Source organism: Acomys minous (assembly GCF_964271855.1).
Source record: "Acomys minous genome assembly, chromosome: 1".
Classification (NCBI taxonomy): Eukaryota; Metazoa; Chordata; class Mammalia; order Rodentia; family Muridae; genus Acomys; species Acomys minous.
The window spans coordinates 34,526,336-34,545,484 of record NC_140483.1 but is presented as its reverse complement, the minus strand read 5'-3'; the positions used below and the strand labels follow the sequence as shown (position 1 = coordinate 34,545,484).

Below are 19,149 nucleotides of genomic sequence, written 5' to 3'. Positions count from 1 at the left end.
TCATCTTGGGAAGTTGTACCTCTATGCCTAAGTCTAACAACCTCCTTGTTCAGGCACCTCCACATCTCCATGACACTTTAAAGTATCTTGTATAAGGAGGCGGCCCACCTGTATGGCCCAATTATTACTATTGCTTTCCTCTTTTCTCTAAACTACCTTAGGTCACTATGGATATTCCTGGACACAGAATGGCCTCTCTAGGCAAGAGGCTTTTCTTTCCTTTGTTTACATCTCTCTGATCCCTTTCTTATAATTCCTTAGGCCAGAAAATTCCTTTGGGTACTGAGTCTTATATCCCTGTGCCTCGGTCCTTGCTCTCATTACCAGCAACTTGCAAAGCATCATTGGCTCACGTGACTTCAGTAACAAATTTCTCTACTTTTCTATCTGAAGTCCTGCCTCTCCAAGCTTTCCTCACCCAACGTGCAGTTAATTTCTTTGGAATACAGTGTATGCAGTCTTAAAATATACTTCACGTATTCTAATATTATCCAGGAGAAAGGTTAAAGGTAACCTTTTGTGAGAGAAAGAGAGAGAGAGAGAGAGAGAGAGAGAGAGAGAGAGAGAGAGAGAGAGAGCGTTCTGGGATGCTATTGCATGTATTTGATGTCCTACAAACTCAAGTTCACTTTGTAGGCACATGGTTTCCTGCTAGCCATGTGTAGGTTGAAGCCACAAGTGAAATTATAACCTCTCTCCCTGCCCTTCTTTCACAAAGATGCATCCTTATACTGAGAGCATTAAGGAGTAGGCGAGTAAACCCTTGTTCCCATACCACAATGGAAAAGTAATTTTAAAAATTGCCTAGACCTATGAAAAGTTCATTTAGAGTTCTTGGAGTGCAGCTCAGCTAAATCCACAGAAGCCAACCTACACACTTGATTTAATTTTTCTTTTACAGGAAAAATACCAATAGCATAATAAAGACTGGGGGCAGGCTAGGAATAGGAATGGTGTGGCTACGCTACTCATTGCAGCATACAATTTGCTGAGTTATTCGGTGGACGTGAAGTTCGCTTTGAAGTCTTGCTGATGTGCAAATGCAATCTGTTCATCATGCTTTGTAAGAATGAATGTGGAAAATTATACATTTCTAAAGAGGCTGCTTGTGGTTCCGTACGTAGTATTTACTGTGCATAAAAGTGGACACGTGGATGAAAAAGGGAGGCTGGACTAGCAGGTACTCAGAACTCCACTTTCCTTTTTTGAAGAATTCCAAAGCCGAGGCTCTATACTGTGATAGACCTACATGAGCTGGATGTCCAAAGCTCAGATGTCCAGGAATGGGTTTTTCTGTGCCTTTGTACAAAGCTGCCCACTGCAGCACCCTGTTGGGGTTGCTATGGTAACCTGCTGCACTAAGGCATTTGCACAGAGGCCCAGGCACTTTCACTTCTGAACCAGAAAGTACATGATTGTCCTCCAACTTCGCAGTCACCAAAATATGCTCAGAATGAACGGTTTGCTGGTGTCTGTCCCTCTGGGCCTGGAATCTCTAAAGGAACAACATCTACGTGAGCAGAAGGGGAGAGGGAAGAAGTTACTGGAGGACAGACTGAAGGATACTTGCTCTTAAACTTAACTTCTGTGGTTCGGAGAGATGCAAGTCAAAATCCATAGTGAGGGATGTTAATGATCCATGTGGAGCTTTTGTCGTACCCTTCCCTGGAAGCACACTAGCTTCCAGTCAGTAGTTGTCAGAATTTATGAGGCTAATATGTTTTAGCTTTCTTTCAGGACACAGGACTGACTACAGCATCCCTGGACCCAGGTACCCCCTAGACTCAGGAACAGAAAGATACTTGTAAGAGCTATAATCATACCTAGTGGTGTGTTTGGATGTTGACAAGCATAGGAATGCTGAGGAAAGAGATGCTCCAATGAGAACAGCAGGCTCCATGGGGCAGGGGCTTAACAGCACCTTGACTAAAATCAGATCTCATCACTTTTGGAATCAAAACATGAGGATAAACAAACAAAAAAACCACTAATTATTGGCTTTCTTTCTTTCTAAAGATCAATTCCTCTCATTTCAATGATGCAAACAGACTTTTCCCATTCCAAGCAAGGGTCTTTTAAAAAAATTATTTAAGGGCCAGGCGTGGTGGTGCATGTCTTTAATCCCAGCACTTGGGAGGCAGAGGCAGGTGGATCGCTGTGAGTTTGAGGCCAGCCTGGTCTACAAAGCGATTCTAGGACAGCCAAGGATACACAGAGATACACAGAGAAACCTTGTCTCAAAAAAAAATTTAGTTAATTATTCACTTTAAATCCCACTTGTGGCCCTTTCCTGCTCTCTTCCTGGTCCTACCCTCCCTCCATCTTCCCTCTATTCCCCCTCACCTTCCCCTCAGACAGGAAGGCTCCCTCCACTCCCCCACCCCGACCCCCACCCCCACCCCTTCTAACCCATCCCAGCACATCAAGTCTGAGCACATACTCTTCCAAGGTTAGCCTGGAAGAAGGGCCACTCCCGCCCCACCCACTCACTCCTCTTACTAGGTGATCCACATGAAGCGTACGGGCCTAGTAGGGCCTAGGTCCAGTCCGTGCATGGTTCTTAGTTATTATTTCAGTCTCCAGAAGCCCCCATGGGACCAGGTTAGTTGGCTCTGTTGGTCTTCTTGTGGAGTTCCTGTCCCTGCCAGGTTCTTCTGTCTTTCTCCTTGCCCCCCACTCCCCCCTCTGCAGTCTGCTCAATGTTGACTGTGGGTCTCAGCATCTGTTTCAGTCTGTCCAAGCAATAGTCTTTAAAAAGGGATCTTGCTTTTCAAGCCTCTTATCCTTCCAAATCAGCTTCAGTTTGGGGATTCATTAAATATTTTGCATATGCCTCCTTCTCTCAAGAGGGTTCTCCATCCTTTCCCAGCCCATGGCTGCTTAGGCGTATGAATACTGCAACCATATAGCTTTTCTGTGAAGCCTACCACAGCCCACTTTCATCTGGTAAACTTTTGTATTTTTTATTTACAAAGACTAAGAAAAATTATATTTATATATATATATATGTATTTCATATGCATACATATACCTATATGTACATGTCTTGTGTATGTGTATTCCACACAAACATATATATATATGTATGAAATGCAAGGAAGATATGATTTGCGTTTGTCTAGAAGTAGAGGTATCTGAGGTCACGAGGGAAGGTTAACAGGAAAGTGATGACTATGAACACATGGGCATAGGGATGGCCCAGCTGTGGGCAGAGATTAGCATGGCTAGAGTAGAGCCTCAATATGGGGATGGAGGGAACTGCATGTGGGTTTGGAGCATAGGGCATGGCTCTCCACAGGCAGAGAAGGCTGGTGACAAAGAAAGCAGTGAGACGCGGCTCCAGAGGCTATCTCAGCTTTCAGCTCTGCCCGTTTTGTTTCTAAAATAACCTCATGTGGTAGGGTAGAAAGAGTCTTTGTCTCTTGTTCTTTGAGGTGGAAATTGCAGACTAGGGTACAGGGGTAAGATGGCCCTGCAAATCACAGCTTCTTTGGCTATACAGTGTTTTGAATTGGAATGGTTATATTCAGGTCCTGTCATCTCTAGTTCGCCTGTCTTCCCACAAATATGATTCTTACTGTGTCAGACTGTCTTCTTTATGGTGCTTGTCAGGCAACTCCAAGTCAGATGATCTAAACCTCTGATTTCAGGCATGTTGTGAAGGTTTTTAAAGTATTGAGAAGCAACTGTAATTTCTAACTGAAAATATTTGAGAGCATAAGCTACATTAACTTCCTGGGAGGAATCAAAGGTTTACCAGATTAATATCTTAACTAAAAAAAAATCATGTCTCAGCTTTCATAACAGCAGACATTTCTGCTTTTGGAGGCATACTTGATCATGGAGTAGGGTCCATGTGAAGAGGGGCATCCAGATTCTCTCTGCTGTGACTAGGATGTGTTTACCACTCCCAGTGCTAGCCGAAGGGGATGCTCTTCTGCTTCTAACCCAGCTCTTGAACCTTTGCATATATAGATCTTAGTGAAGAGACAGCTTGTCCTTGCGCCTTGGCATTTTGTATTAGCTGTTGTGGACTTAATGGAGGTGTAGCGAGGACCCACATACAAGATGCTGTCAAAAGTGTGGTGGTTAACAGAACAGGCTATGAAGACAGATCTGGTGTCAGCTTCTGGCTTGCTGTCCATTCCAACAATGGAGAAAGGTGAGGATGTTTCCGGTAAATAAATTGCTCAGGATCCCTTTGTTAACAGCAGATTGACCTGTCATTTAAACTTAGGTCAGTTAATACGACATTTAGGCTTTTCTCTATATCATTTGCTGTATGGTTTAATTTTTTTTTTCCCAAAAATTGTCCTTTTACAGTTAGATAAATGATCTCTGGCAAAGAGTATGATAGACAAAATGTATTCACCTGCTTTATGCAAAGAAATCCTTTGTGGTTTTTGTGCCAATGACTCTTGAATATCTCTGTCCATTGAGTGGTTGCTTACATAAGCCTTAATGCAGAAGGTGAGCTCCATCAGAAACACCTAAGAAGTTTTATTGGCCTTGAAGACTTTGGGAATTCTTATATATAGTCCTGTTCCTTTACTACTTGGAAGTATTTTACCGCATTCACAGGCACGGTGAACAAGCTGGATGGGGATGGTAATATGTTCAATATTCTGAGAAATGCAAACAGAATATGAAGGGGCTGAAACCATGAGGCCGCACGGAAACAGGGCCAGCTCCTGGAGGAAGTCTCTGACCTTTGTTATATGGTCTTGTGCTCTGAATCCACTGTCAGAGCTGAGCAAACTCTCAGAGGCGAGCACCTGGCCTCAGATGCAACACTGGACAGCCTTTTCTCCTTACAGGTGGGCTTTGGGTTAACAGGAAGCAACCAAAGTACTTCAATATCCACGACTTCTCTTCCCACATGCCTCCAACTGCCACTGAAAGAGGAACTTCAAAATGCACTTCCTTTAGCTCTTTTGCTCTTCCTTACAGCGAACTGTTTAGGTTAACAGTGAACAAGTTTATACAGGGTTGCGATGTCGTCTGAGACATGGTGGGATGGCTGATGGCAATCTTAAGCTGGCGTTTTCAGCACACACACAACACATACTAGCATAATGCGCTTATTTATAGTACTGAGAGGGTTATTATTTACTGGTTCTCCACAGAAATGTGGATTTTTACTTCAAAGGAGTTTTGAATGCAGGAATGATGAATTTTACAACTCTTCAAGTGTTCTTTGGAATCTGCTGATACAGCTTAAATTCAAGACATTGGAGAGTATGAAAGAGAGATAAATACAAGCTTAATTTCTTTATTCCTCTTTGGAGGGAAGATTGGGATCTTGTTTTATAGAGCAAAGGCATACATATACAAATGCACGCATGCATATGTATATGCTACACTTACATATGTTCCCTTCCTTGCTTCCTTCTTCTAGGCTTTTCTTTTATTCCTCCCTCCCTTCCTTGCCTCCTTTTGAACATAATTAAATTTAAATGGCTAGGAGTTTCTCAGACAAGTGCCAGTTTATGGGAATAGAACTTTCTACATTTTTGGAAATGACATGTCAAATCTTAATTTCTTCATTTTTGTACCACATTCAGATATGTTCCCGTGGACAACAGCAAGTTAATCACCCAGGATGTGAGCCTATGGCAGTCTCTAATGCACTGCAATGACATCTAACACCATATTACTTTTTATTACAAATATGATATACTTTAAAACTTTTATAAGAAAATCAAAATATCTTCATGGTTCTTCATGATGATTCTTTTCCAAGGACAATACTCAGAAAAATTAAATTATTGCTGATGGAAATCTGAATCGATACCACAACTTTTGCAAAAGCAGGTTTGAAAATATGCCCGCCCTAAGACCAAGCAGTTTCACTTCTAGCTATGTATCACACGGCACAGAAAGTCTTCTGTGCATGCCGTGAGTATTTGTAACAATGCACTTGGTAACAGCAAAGCCTGGAAGCACCCTTAGCAGAAGACTGGAAGTAAATATGTTGACACACTCAACTAGTGGAAGACGATCAAGCCATCTTGTGTAAGGACAGGTACAGCGTGGTTTAATGTGTATACAAAGCAAGCATGCAAAAGACAAAGTGAATAATAGAATCACCTCTAATAAAAGGTCTTAATGAGAAGAGGAAGAATAAAGGGAATTTTGAAGATGATGACAAAATTAATTAGTTAATTAATTAATTGTAGTTTGAAAAAATAAGCTACTGTTAAGAACAGTTTTTGCTCCGTGATACTCAGGCTCTTCTGTTAACTTTTTACATTAGTATGATGTTCTTGTCTCAGTTGAAGAACCAGCTTTTGCCTTTCTGCCCAGGGACCCACGCAAGACACTACATCCCATTTAGTTGTCTTGTTTCCTTAGGCTTCTCTCACCAATGACAGGTTCTCAGACTTGTTCTTGATGACCTTGAAAGTTTGAAGAATATTGGTCAGCTATCTGTAGAATGTTCTTCCATTGGGATTTTTCTGGTCTTTTCTCAGTAATGAGAAAAGATGTGAGCTTTGAGGAAGAAGGTATAGTCTGTCATTTTTATTATGCAATAGCAACATGGCTGTACTGTTGATCTTGACTACGTAGTGAGGTTGTGCTGTGAGGTCTCCTCCGTAGAGGCTCACTTTTCTCTCCATTTCATACTCAACTCCAGCAGAATACATTGTGCACAGACCACACTAAGCTACTTATGGTCCACCTATCTTATAGGCTTAGTGTCTGCATAAATTATTTAGAATCATCTTATATGAGAGAATTGTATTTTCTGTTTATTTATTTATTCATTCATAACAAATGGACTCATAAATATTTATTTTATAATCTAGGAAACATTTATTTTATATTTGGGGTTTTAATTCAATACTATCCCATTGATTTTATTGCTCAAATTGCTTGGTCTAGCTTTTGGGAACGCTCAGTAGGTGCCTGTGTGTTTCACATACCCCTATTAGTGTGGATTTTTGTTCTGAGCACTTTCTCATTTTTAGAAAATATGGTTTCTTACAGGCTTTTCTGGCATATTCTCCACCTCTACCTGAAATAGTTCTGTCTCCATGGAGCCTTAATTCCTTATTAGAAAATGGTAATAAAAACCAACATATAGGCACCATATGTGATTTTATGCACTGACTAGGTATTGTTGTTTCTACTCTGTCGACTGTCACAACAAAGGAATGGAATGTGTACGATGACTATTACACACATGTATTCCTAAGCATTTCTACGTGTACCATCCGTGGGCATAAGCTAAGTATCAGCTCCTGCTGCTGGCTCTAACGCTGTTGTTCTCTCTGTATTATTAATGGATTCACGAGTCGTCCTGTGGTTGACCTCCTGGTTATCTCACTTCAGCAAGGAGAAACCTGGTTCTGAGCATCTGCCATCTAGATATTTAAAATTTCTATTCCAGTATGCAATTTGTAGCTGATATTAGAACTGCTTATCCACATCCCTATGGGAACCGACTAGCAGTTAGAGTACAGTTTTGGGTACAGTTTCTTTTGCGTTAGTCTTAAACATTACTCATTTCCAGATTTGCTTGGGTCAGCACTTACCCCTCACTGCCTTCCGTGAGACTGTTCATGCATCTATATTAGAGTTAGAATTTTTGTCACATTCTTCAGCTTATCTTAGGGTCCTCAAACCTTCTAAATGACTTCTTTTATTTTAATTTCCTGGCATTAGAGTTGGCCCTTGGCACTATAAAGTTATGTGTTGTGATAAATGTACATGGGTTAGTGCCTCTCATTTTTTCTCCTGTGCTAATATACCCACAGTTATGGCGTTATGCAGAATAACTGAACCATCTTACAAAATACCCTGGTCTTCCTTCTTCTCATCCATATTTCCTTAACTCTAGACTCTCGGTGAAGCAGACTGGCTTTTCAGGTGAATCTAGATGCATTTTTCTTCAGTGCTTTTGTTTGTCTCATAATTTTTCTCTACATGTTCAGGAAGTTATCATGACTCCTAGGGCTGTTGATATGTTTGACACACATATTCATTATTTTGGCTAGATTTTTGCCTTGATCCTGGGTGCTTACCGTAGGGTCATCAAAGAATCAGGTAATAATATTGTCTTCCAGTATTGTCAGGAAACATCTGTGTGTGTGTGTGTGTGTGTGTGTGTGTGTGTGTGTGTGTGTGTGTGTGTGTGTTTAGTGGCACCCATTCCCTTTATGCTTGCAACTGTATCTTTCTTATATATTCGTACCTAAGCAACCAAGGAAACAAGTTCATATTTGCTAGAGTCCTAGTGAACATGCATTGACTGTCTCCCTTTTTTAAAATGTCCTCAACTTGTCAAGAAGGCTGAAGCCTGCAAACAAATTTTTGTTTACTTATTTATTTTGTGTTTATTTATTTATTGTGATCTCAATTCAGAGATTTATGCTAAAAATTTTGCCCAACTTACAGCTTAGTTTTATCTCAAGTCTTTGGAAACCCCTCTCATTCTGGTGGTTTATTAATTTATCCGGATATCCATTTCATTTCATTTTTGTTCCCAATTCTTATTCACTCTTCCGAGAAAAAAGTTCATTGTGTGTATATGCATGCATGCAGTGTGTGTGTGTGTGTGTGTGTGTGTGTGTGTGTGTGTGTGTGCATGAGTGTGAGTGTAGTAGTACAGGTGCTCCATGCAACACTGTACTTGTGGAGGTCACAGGACAACTCATGAGAGTCATTTCTTTTCTGTCACCTTGTGGCTCCAGGGGTTGAATTCAACAACTCAGGCCTGTAGGCAAGCACCTCTGCCTACCACATCACTTTACTGTCCCGCAATTAGTCTTTACATTTTTATTTATTTATAGAATGAGACTCATGTAGTTTGGGATGGTCTGGAATTTCTGATACTCCTGCCTTTACCTCATAAGTGTTAGGACTACAGGTGTGATTGAGCACTCCTCTTTTATTTACTTAGCACTAGTACTGGGATGTGTGATTATAGGCCTCTTTTTATCTAGCGATGCTTTCTGAAATAATGTTACTGTTTTATATACGGCTTACTCAACATGGTAGTTCCTAATAGCATGCACCTCTTGAGCACTTCAGATGTAGCTAGTGCAACAGAACGGCTAAATTTTAATTTTTAACTTTGAATTAGTTAACTCTTAAATAAGCTCACACATATATAGCCCGTCATATCTAGCAGTGCATATTCAGAACCCTGATACCATTGTGCAAAGGAATACAGGTGCTATAGAACACCCCATTGTGAATGCTAACCACATTTTATCAGCTCCCTGGATAGCTTACACCCAGGTTGCTTCCTACTGCTTACCATTCCTGTAGTGTTGTAATTATCATCTTTGTGCGCACGTCCTTAAGTACTTTTGGGGGAAATTCACATACCACAACCAGGAGGAGAATTTTTGGTTCATAAAGATGATAAATACATAACAACATTGTCAGGTTTCACTTGAATGGTTATACCAGTCTGCACTCTCAGCAGCGATGTGGGAAGGTGTCTGCCTCCTCCCATTCTCCAGACTTTCCAGTCTACTAGACTGACATTCCATTGCTAGTCAGTTTTGTGTGTTAGGAGTGTTCAGATACTTGGTAGGTTATATCTTTGTCTATAATATAAATTATAAACATTTTACATGATGTTGTGTATTTTACCTTTGATTATATTTGTTTTGTTTGTTTGTTTTGGGGGGGGGGTCTCATATAGCCCAGGCTGGCCTTTACCTCCTAAGTTCTGGATGGAAAAATGTGCATCACCATTGCAGACCTTATTTGATTCATTTTGTTGTTGGGTTCTCAGAAAGATTTAAGATTTATAAAAATTAAAGGCATTAATTATTTCTTTTAGCTTCTACACTTTCTCCAAGTGTTAGCTGAAAACGCTTTCTACACATTAAGATTATAAAGTGATTCATAAGTTTTCTTTTATTACCTATTGATTATCTATTACATTTAAATATTTGATAGGTATTGAGCTTATTCTGCTATGTAGCATGAGGTATAACCCTCTCCAGTGATGCTATGTAAAGCAATACATTAGCCATCTCTATAGTTACTCATATGTCTATGCCATTCGCTAAACAGCCACAAGTGTCCCCCTGACTGTCACTTTACTTTGTACTCATTTAATAATATATTTAGGTCTGATTCTGAAATTAAGTTAGGTTTAATAAAAATTAGCATATTAAAAAAGATATAATTGTTTTTTTCCTTCATGAAGATTATTTTTATAATTATTTTTTTCAGTATTTATAGAGCTAATGATAAAGATTTTTTTTTCTCCCTGGATTTATTTGAAAAGTGAGTTATATGCATAGATTCCCTCATTTTGAACAGCTTTGGCGCTTGTGAAGCAGTTTTTACCTAGTAATAATTAATTGCTCTATGAATATGAAATTGGCTTTGTTTGATAATATTTTACAGAGAGTACATTGCATCACTATTTCTATGCAAGGCTATTCTTAGGTTTTCTCACTGTTGTAACCTTTGTCGGAATTTAGTATCAATTTTACATTTGCTTCATAAGAGTAATTGCTTCTTTTTTTAAAGAACAATTTAAACAGCCTTGAAATGATCTATGGTGTCTAAATCATTCCCCAGTAGTGGGATGATTATCACAACCAAGTTGTGAGTGAGTGACTTTGTTAGTGAGGTAATGAACATGTAGGGAAGAGGTCTAAGTCAAAGGATGCTGCCATGTATGAATGGCTCACAGGACTTCGAGATTTGCACGAGAAATTATGAGCTGTAGCTTAAGCAGCAAAGAATAAAAAGAGTAAATCCAAAACTTGGTCAAGGAATATAAATAAATACTTAAGTAATACTTTGGTACCATGTCTAAAGATGACAACACATAGTTGAAGGGATGTGAGATTAAACATGTACTATGTACCAGTACCTAGTGAAATCTGTTTTTAACTCTTTGTACATTGTGGCGATGATGATGATGATGATGATGATGATGATGATGATGATGATGATGATGTTGATGGCAATTCTGCCACTGTGGTCTTGACTGAGGCATTGGGTTTCCCTGTTTTCCCCTGGAGAGCTACTTTTTTTTCTCTGCATATAAGTTCCCTCAGACTAATTTTTAATGCACAGTTTTCTCTTCTTTCTTAGCCTTACTCCCTTTTCTGTGTCCCCTCTTTGTTTTTTATAGTATTTCCTGGGTGACTAATATGTTGAATCTTAGTTTTTAAAGCCGCCTAGGAAATTAATAAAGCACACTTGAGTGTGTCTGTGAGTGTATTGTCAGAGCTCTTGGGACCATGGATCTTGGGAGCCATGACATAATCAATGGTTGCTTCTCTGATGGGCTCACAATTTAAATAGACTATCGGGAGACAGTGGAATTGTTAAAAGTGGGGTCTAGTTGGAAGAAGTGTCTGGGTGGGAGCATGCCTTTGCAAGCTATGTTTTGTTCTTATTATTTATTCCTCTTCACTTCCTGGCTTACACGAGGTGATCAGCTCTCAGCCACCAATGCTTCCTCTGTGGTGTGTCTCTCTTGCTATGGTCCTGAAGCAATCCTGAAGCAATAGTGAACTATGCACTGAAACCGCTGAAATTGTGGCTCAAACATGCCCTTCCTCAACTGGGTTCTATCAAACATTTGTCACAGAAACAAAAGTGTGACTAGCACAGCACAGGGCTTTTTTATTCTAGCACTGACCAGGGGCATAATCTGATGGAATTTCATGCCAATGTGTGGGGCGTGTCTCCTCTGTACGTTTTCTCAGACATATCCTATGCTCATGGGATGATGGCTCCTTTCTTCGCCACACCACTGAAGCTTCCCTAGCATCCATTTGCAGCATCAGGACCCCAGAGCTTATTGAATATATAATGCATATGTAAATGTAAACCTAGATATGGAGGTATTTTTTAAATGAGCATGCTTGGCTAGCTGTATGAGGAAAAAAAAAAGAGGCTTTGTTAACGTGTAGAGAGAAAGTCTTCCTCCCCCTCAGGTGGCAATTCTGGGGTCAGTGGATAAGTTTGGCAGAATTTTCTGCATTATTCGGTTATTTAGAAGCCTAAGATTTTTCTATCATATTCTTCTGCTTTGATGAAGGCCAGTATCCTCTTCTATGGCCAATCAGCTCATGAGAATGCATGGACCTGCTGGAAGAGGAAGGGCCGGTGTTCAGGATAATGCTTTTTTAACATAAGGAAATGAGGAAACACTGCACACATCCATAACACTACCACGCCACACCTGGGAATGCGATGCTACTTAGGTGGCCATGTACCAGACTTAGTTCAAGAAAACAAAGGAAGGAGATGAAGAAGAACAGAGAGAAATTAAGGGATCATTTCTGGAGAGACTGCATGGAAAGATACCTCCAGAATAAAGAAGCATCCCTTTGCACATATGCAATTCCACCATCATTGTAGAACATCCCTTAGTTTTGGAAGTTCACTTCTTCCGTTCTGTCCCCTTCTGCCTTTCTTGCAGTCTCATTTTTCAGTGTCCAGGCTACTCACCAGTGTGTTTGGCCCTGACCTTGTTTTTCTTTCAATTTGTCACTTGCCTTTATACAAGCATATTAACTGTGTTGACCCAGGTTAACAAGTGTTTTCTGAAAGGACAAGGTGGTAAATATTTTCAATCTTAGGCCACTTGGTCTCTATAACTGGACAATAGATGCTTACAGTGAAAAAAAAAAAGAACCACCCATAGATACTAGGTACATATAATGGGCAAATGAGTGACTGTGGCTATGTTCCATTAAATTTTATTTAGAAAAATTACAAGCGACCCACACATTATAGCTGGCCAGCCTTTTCATATAGACAGTACATCTAATGTCTGACTTATAATTCCTTGAAATCCTTTCCCAGAGTCCACCTTCAAAAATGTATTTTGTACGTGTACGACTGTGGCCATACTCTCCTGGTCCTTAAATGTGCCTAACTCTGATATTGTCTCTCTGTGCCACAACGTCTATTTCCAGCTTTCTCGTGCTGTGTTCCACTACGCCCCTCACTTGGTTCTTGGAAATTCCCCTTTGATCCTCTTGTATTTCCCATGTACCTTAGAACTCTCTGACACCATCTATTCCATTATATAAATTTTATCACTATATTCAATTATAATGTTTTTGTGACTATCCAGCATCCAGTGCTCAGATGAGCAGATGACAATCGGCTCCCAAGATCTGTGTGCTTTTTCTTCCAGGTCCAGAGCAAATGCTAAGTTTGTATATAAATACTCTTACTTGCATGGATTTGAGGCTCTGTAATTATCTGAGTTCTGATCTTGATTTGTTCCTGAACATTTTTAAAATTAATTTTAAAATTGATATTAATTTTTTTATTGAGCTTGATGAACTGCCCGTCACGTTTCCCCAAGTGATTAAACCAGACTTCTGGTAAGACAGTTAAGTTCTCAACTTAATTCCTGCATCTTTATACTTGCCAGCATGTTGTCTTGTTCGTTACCTAAGGTTTTGAGGCTATTAGGCAGAAGTTCTGATTTCTCTGTAACTCCAACCTCCAATCAAAGTATATTAATTCTACTTTCATTATTATTTTTCTTCCAATTTCCAAGAATTTTTTGAGCAGATATTGAGTCCTAGATGTCACCCTTGACTTTGACAATCTAGTCAAAATAAAGGAGACTTCCACAAAAGCAGGGTTTCCACTTCTAGGCCCCCTCTCTTTCTGCCATTTCTTTCTTCTAGATATCCACTTTTTTCTCTAGGTCCCTTCCTTCATCTTACAAATATCCTCAAGTCTCTTTACCTACCTGCTCATGTGTTCTCCTGGTCAGCATTGGTGCCCTGAAGTTAAATACAGCTCGTTCCTCCATCCTCATCTTAGCCCTGAGCACTGTTGCTCTTCCTTAAAGTGATGAGTAGGGCTACACAGCCAGCGTCAGTCTGATCATAGGATAATTGCAACAGTTCTAGGCATCACATCATGTGGGAAAATGTCCAGAGAAAGAGGCAAGATTGATTTGGATCCTTCACTTGAAAGAAAGGAGACAGCATTTTCCCAGCAGGTCCTGGGAGTCACTCCTTTCCACTGTTTGGTCTAGTAAATAGAACAGAACTACACCTGCAATCTTTGGACTTGTTTCTGTCCAGAATGATGCAGTAGTTAGCTGGCTCTGAAAAAAATCAGGATCTGTTCTGGAGCTGAAGTTAAACTCTCAGGCTCCTTGGACAGAGATCAGGTTAATGGGCCACCTCAAGGTCATGCCTACAACTCTGTCTTCTGCTCCAAAACTGTGATGTTCTGCTGGCACTTGTGTTTTAACCTTGAATTGCTTGCATTCTTTGGTGTGTGTGTGTGTGTGTGTGTGTGTGTGTGTGTGTGTGTGTGTGTGTGTGTACACGCGCGCATGCATGTGTGTGCTTGTATGTGCATATGATTGTGTTGTGTATATTTGTGTATGTGTGTATGTATGTATGTGTATGTGGTTGTGGTTTTGTGTGTGCATGTGTGTACATGTGTATGTGCTTGTATGTGTTGTATGTACATATGTGTGTATTTGTGTATGTGTGTGTATCTACGTTTGTATGTGTATATGGCTGTGGCTTTGTATGTGTATGTGTGTGTGCTTGTATGTGTTATATATGCATATGTGTGTTGTATGTATTTGTGTGTGCGTGTGTGTGTGTTTGTGTGTATCACGGTTTCAAAACAAACACCCCAGAAAACATTCCAGCTCCCCAGGGTCCAGTGTGAGACTTATGAGTCCTGAAGTAGGTGCATAGTTGGCACATCTGACCCTGGTTCTGCTGATCTTCAGCTGGCTGACTCCAGAGAGGCCTCATGTATAACTCTCTGATTCGCAAAGGAATATACCAGGTCCCCAGTGGTCAATGTGACCCTTTGCAGAAGCTCTTTAATGTGAAAGGGTTTCATCATAATATTAAGATATCACTGTATTTTTTATAAATCAAGTTGATATTTACATTGATTTAGGTGTTGAAACTGATGGGGAAAGATGCAGACACCTTAACAGGAGTAAGAACAGTCACTTCAACTGCCGTAGCAGTCATTGTACTTTTTACCACACTCACAGGTTGTTTTTACAGATACAGTGTTTACTTAAGGAGAACTGAAATGAAACAATATAAACAATTCATTTGTTAAATATTGACCCTTGTGCCCATGCCCTCTACTAGTCTTAAAATGGAGAAATGCACATTTGCAACAAGCTGCAGTGTGTCTGAGTCACAAGCTAAACTACCTGCTTTTGTCTCATCACACAGTTTTTATTTGAAGAAAAAATAGGCAGGCAAATTGTAGCTTTTCAAATGTATTTAGCAAAGGTGTTTTCAAAGATGGATTAAAAAGGAGCATGGTTAAATAACAAACTAACAGTTTTATTTTCAATGTTGAGATTCAAGCTTTCAAGTGAACCATTCAAATATTATAAAAACTTGTGATGACCATAGAGACATCACAGTTTTCCAATGTTGAAAGACTTCCATGAACAAACCAGAGTTAATAGAGTGAGAATTTTTGAACCTGTAGTAGGAAAGGGACTGACATTCAGAAAATCTATACAATAAGCCTATTCTATTTTCCAAGTATTGCTTCGAAAGCATGCATGAATAAAGACAGTATCTTCAGATTTCAAAATTGACAGTGGATTTTACATCCAATGTGTACAGAATGTTCAACCTCTAGCTTCTGCTGCCACATAGCCCCGCACCACAAAGAAATTACTTTTGGGGCTAGTATTAAGGAAAAATTAACCACAATCAGTTATGATTCATATCCATTTTAAGCAAGATTATCTCTATCAAAGTCAACCTTTACACATTTCAAATAACCTGGTGCTTTGTTTGGTGTAGATGCTGAGATAAGAATCCAGCTGACTTTTATTAACACACACACACACACACACACACACACACACACACACACACACACACACACGGGGCTGCCTGTGGAGGGCAGAAGAGGGGATCAGATTCTTGGGGTTGTAGTAACAAGTGGTTGTGAGCTTTACAGTGAGCACTGGGAACCGAACTCTAGTTTTCTTCAAGAGCATCAGGAGTTCTTAATGACTGAGTCCTCTTCAACTCCCAAGACAACACGTAAAAGCTGTGCAAAAATAGGTTAGAAACTGTTATATTAACAAGGCTTTGTTTTATCAATAATTATCTTTCATAGACTCCATGGGTAATGATGGCATGTATCAGGGTTGATATTATTATTATTTTAAGTGGAGCAGTGAATGTTTTAAAATCTCAGTTCTGGCTTCAGATATGGTACACCTCGATAGATACAACCCACATGAACAGACACTCCCTGTGGGCTCTGTAAGATCTGGACTAAAAAGGTTTAAAGATACCAAGAATGTGAGAACTACCAACCCAGTTCAAAAGCGTCTCGGCTGGGATGGACCCTGGTGCTGCGGAGAGGAGCCACTGCCTTTCATATGGATGCCACAGCACTTAGCTTACATCTCTAGTGTCACACTTCCCACTGGTACATAAGTGTGTGTGTCTGCATTTCCTAGTCTCTGAGCCTACTGTTCATGTCAGACTGGTGTGTAGAATCTGGTCAATGAACATAATATTGAATGAGTGGATGGAACGAGTTGATGAATGAACATATGAACATCCACGATCTCATTCTACTTCAGGTTCTGGTTCCCTTTTCTTTTAACTACTGAAGTGTCGTGAGTATTCTGTGACTACTTTGGGGGGGGGCAAAGCTTTGTGTCCACAATAACTTTTATTTATTTATCACCTTGAGTGCAGCTCCCCCTCCTCCACAATAACTTCTACCAACTAGATTTGCGATGCTTAGCTTAACCTACTTCAGCCACTTGAGAATGTCAGTGGGTTAGAAAGGGAAGGCTGTTGATTGAGAGTCTCGCCATCTGGGAACTTAAAGGGGATTTCACAGGTGCTTTTATTCAGCCACTGACTTTGGGACTTTGAGAGTGTAGTGAGCCTGCAAGTCACACTGTTATGGTTACCCAAAGGTCACCAGGGAGAGCAATCAGGAGACTGACATTTAAACCAACCTTGGCTTATTTCCCTGGGGCCCTGATATTAAAGGAGATGGTGATGATGATTATTGTTCTAGAGCTACTGGAAGAGTTTGAGCTATGCTAGGACAGGCACTCAAAACCCCAGGCATTTGTACCTTCATCTGTCACCAGAGAAACAGAGGGAGAGCAAATCCTTCCAATGCTAAATGTTAAACAATCTAGAGAGTGATCCGGTTCTTAAGAGTTGGGCCAGAGCTAGGCAATCCTGAGGATTGGGCACATCTTAAGATTTAAAGATGTAAGGTGCCAGAGTTCATGTCAGATGCACTCCCCACTCACCCCCATCCCCACCACACATGGAGCATGAGATGTTCATCCGCTCCATCTGAACAAGGGGTCTCAGTACTCTGCATGCTTTGTCCTCAGTTGGTGCATCAAGGTGTGCAGATCCTGTGTCCAGATCCAGTGGCCTTGGTGGTCTCTCTGTGCAGCTCCTGATCTCTCTGAGTCCTTCCATTCCTCCCCCCACCCCATGCCGCAATCTTCCAATCAGCTCTCAGCTCTCCTCCCAAGGTCTGGCTACAAGTCCTAGTATCTGTCTCGAATCCCCACTGGGTGGAGTTTTTCAGAGGACTTCTATGTTGGGCTAATACCCACTTGTAAGGAAGCATTACCATGCTGGTCTTTCTGGGTCTCGGTTACTTCATTCAGGATGATCTAGTTCCATCCATTTGCCTGCAAGTTTCAAGATTTCCTTGTTTTTGATAGCTGAATAGTAATCCATTGTGTAATGTACCACAGTTTCTTTATCCATTCTTTGGTTGATGGATATCACTGTTTTTCCAGATTCTGGCTATTTATAAATAAAGCTCCTATGAACATAGTTAAGCATATATCCTTGTTGAATGCTGGAACACCTTTCAAGTATATACCCAGGAGTGGTACAGCTTGGTGCTGAGGTAGCGCTATCACTACCTCTTAGTGTGACGACTTGGGGGCACACAGAGGAAGAGGATGCAGGCTACCCTGATGAGACCTGATAGGCTGTGATCAAATGGTGGGGGAGGAGTCTTCCAATCAGAGGTCTAGGGGAGGGGAATAGGGCAGAAGAGGGAGGGTGGTAACTGGAAGATATGGTGAGAGGATAACAATCGGGGTGTGATGTGAATAAATTATAATAAAAAATAAAGATATAAGGTGCTCAGAAGATCCTAGGAGGAGCTTCCAGAACTTTTCAGTGATACATCTTTAGAAGTGATGAGTAAATAGCAGGCTTCCTCATCCCACCAATCATCCCTAGGGTAGGTGGAGAAGACACTCCTTGCACATTCACTATCCATAAAATCCTCGGGTGGTGTGGCATAGCCTTTCTGGAATACTTTTCTAGCTTGGACCATTTCTGTGGGAACGGGTTGAAATCTCCATGCATGCAGTGAGCTATTGCTGTATCTTTCCCAGCACTTGAAGACTGTCACTTCTTGATTGCATCAGATTGTCTGTAAGATATGGGGATTGGAGTCTAGTCCAGTGAGCCAGCTCTTGGGTAAGATCAAAGTATGGAGCTCCATTTCCTCCTAGTCTTTAAACTTGTTCCCGACTTAGCCTTGTGTACTCATGTAACTTGGAATAGAGATTACATCCCAGAGTTTCCTATGATACCATCAACACAAGGTAGAAACTGAAAACATAATATTACAATAAGCATACTTTTCATAGGGGCCGTGATATAGTTCTAGATCATATAGTAAATGAGTGTACATTTTTATTTGTTTGAATTTGTTCGTTATTGGGATTGCCTAATAACTGCGTCGTATTATTCTGAAATGGCATTAAAGCACTCAGAAAGCTAGGAAAGCACTTCTAAGCATCTCTAGATAAACCATTGTGTCCTTTATCCACCTTATTCTCTATCATCGTGCCTAGTTGTTATAATAGAACTAAATTAACACAGGTCTGAGAATACCTTAAATGGCATTTGAAGTATCTTAAAAAAACATTTAACCATATATTAGAAAGCATGTGTTAGAAAAACAATAGGCCCAATTACTGGATACTCTCACAAATCTAGCACTTGTGTGACTGAGACAAAAGGATGGTTTCCTTGAAGCCAACCTGGACCACATAATAAGGACTCCCCTACTCCAACTAAATAACCATATCAAGTCTATCATTTCATCGAATTTTTTGTGACTAGATTTCAGTTTTTAAAATTAACAAAAGAGTTGGCTGGC

General features: G+C 40.4%; 1 protein-coding gene across 2 annotated transcripts in view; it reads left to right on the top strand.

Annotated features, from left to right (window-relative positions):
* ASTN1 (astrotactin 1) overlaps positions 1-19,149 on the top strand; it is a 310,168-nt gene that overhangs the window by 1,314 nt on the left and 289,705 nt on the right. The gene's annotated exons all lie outside the window — the stretch shown is intronic.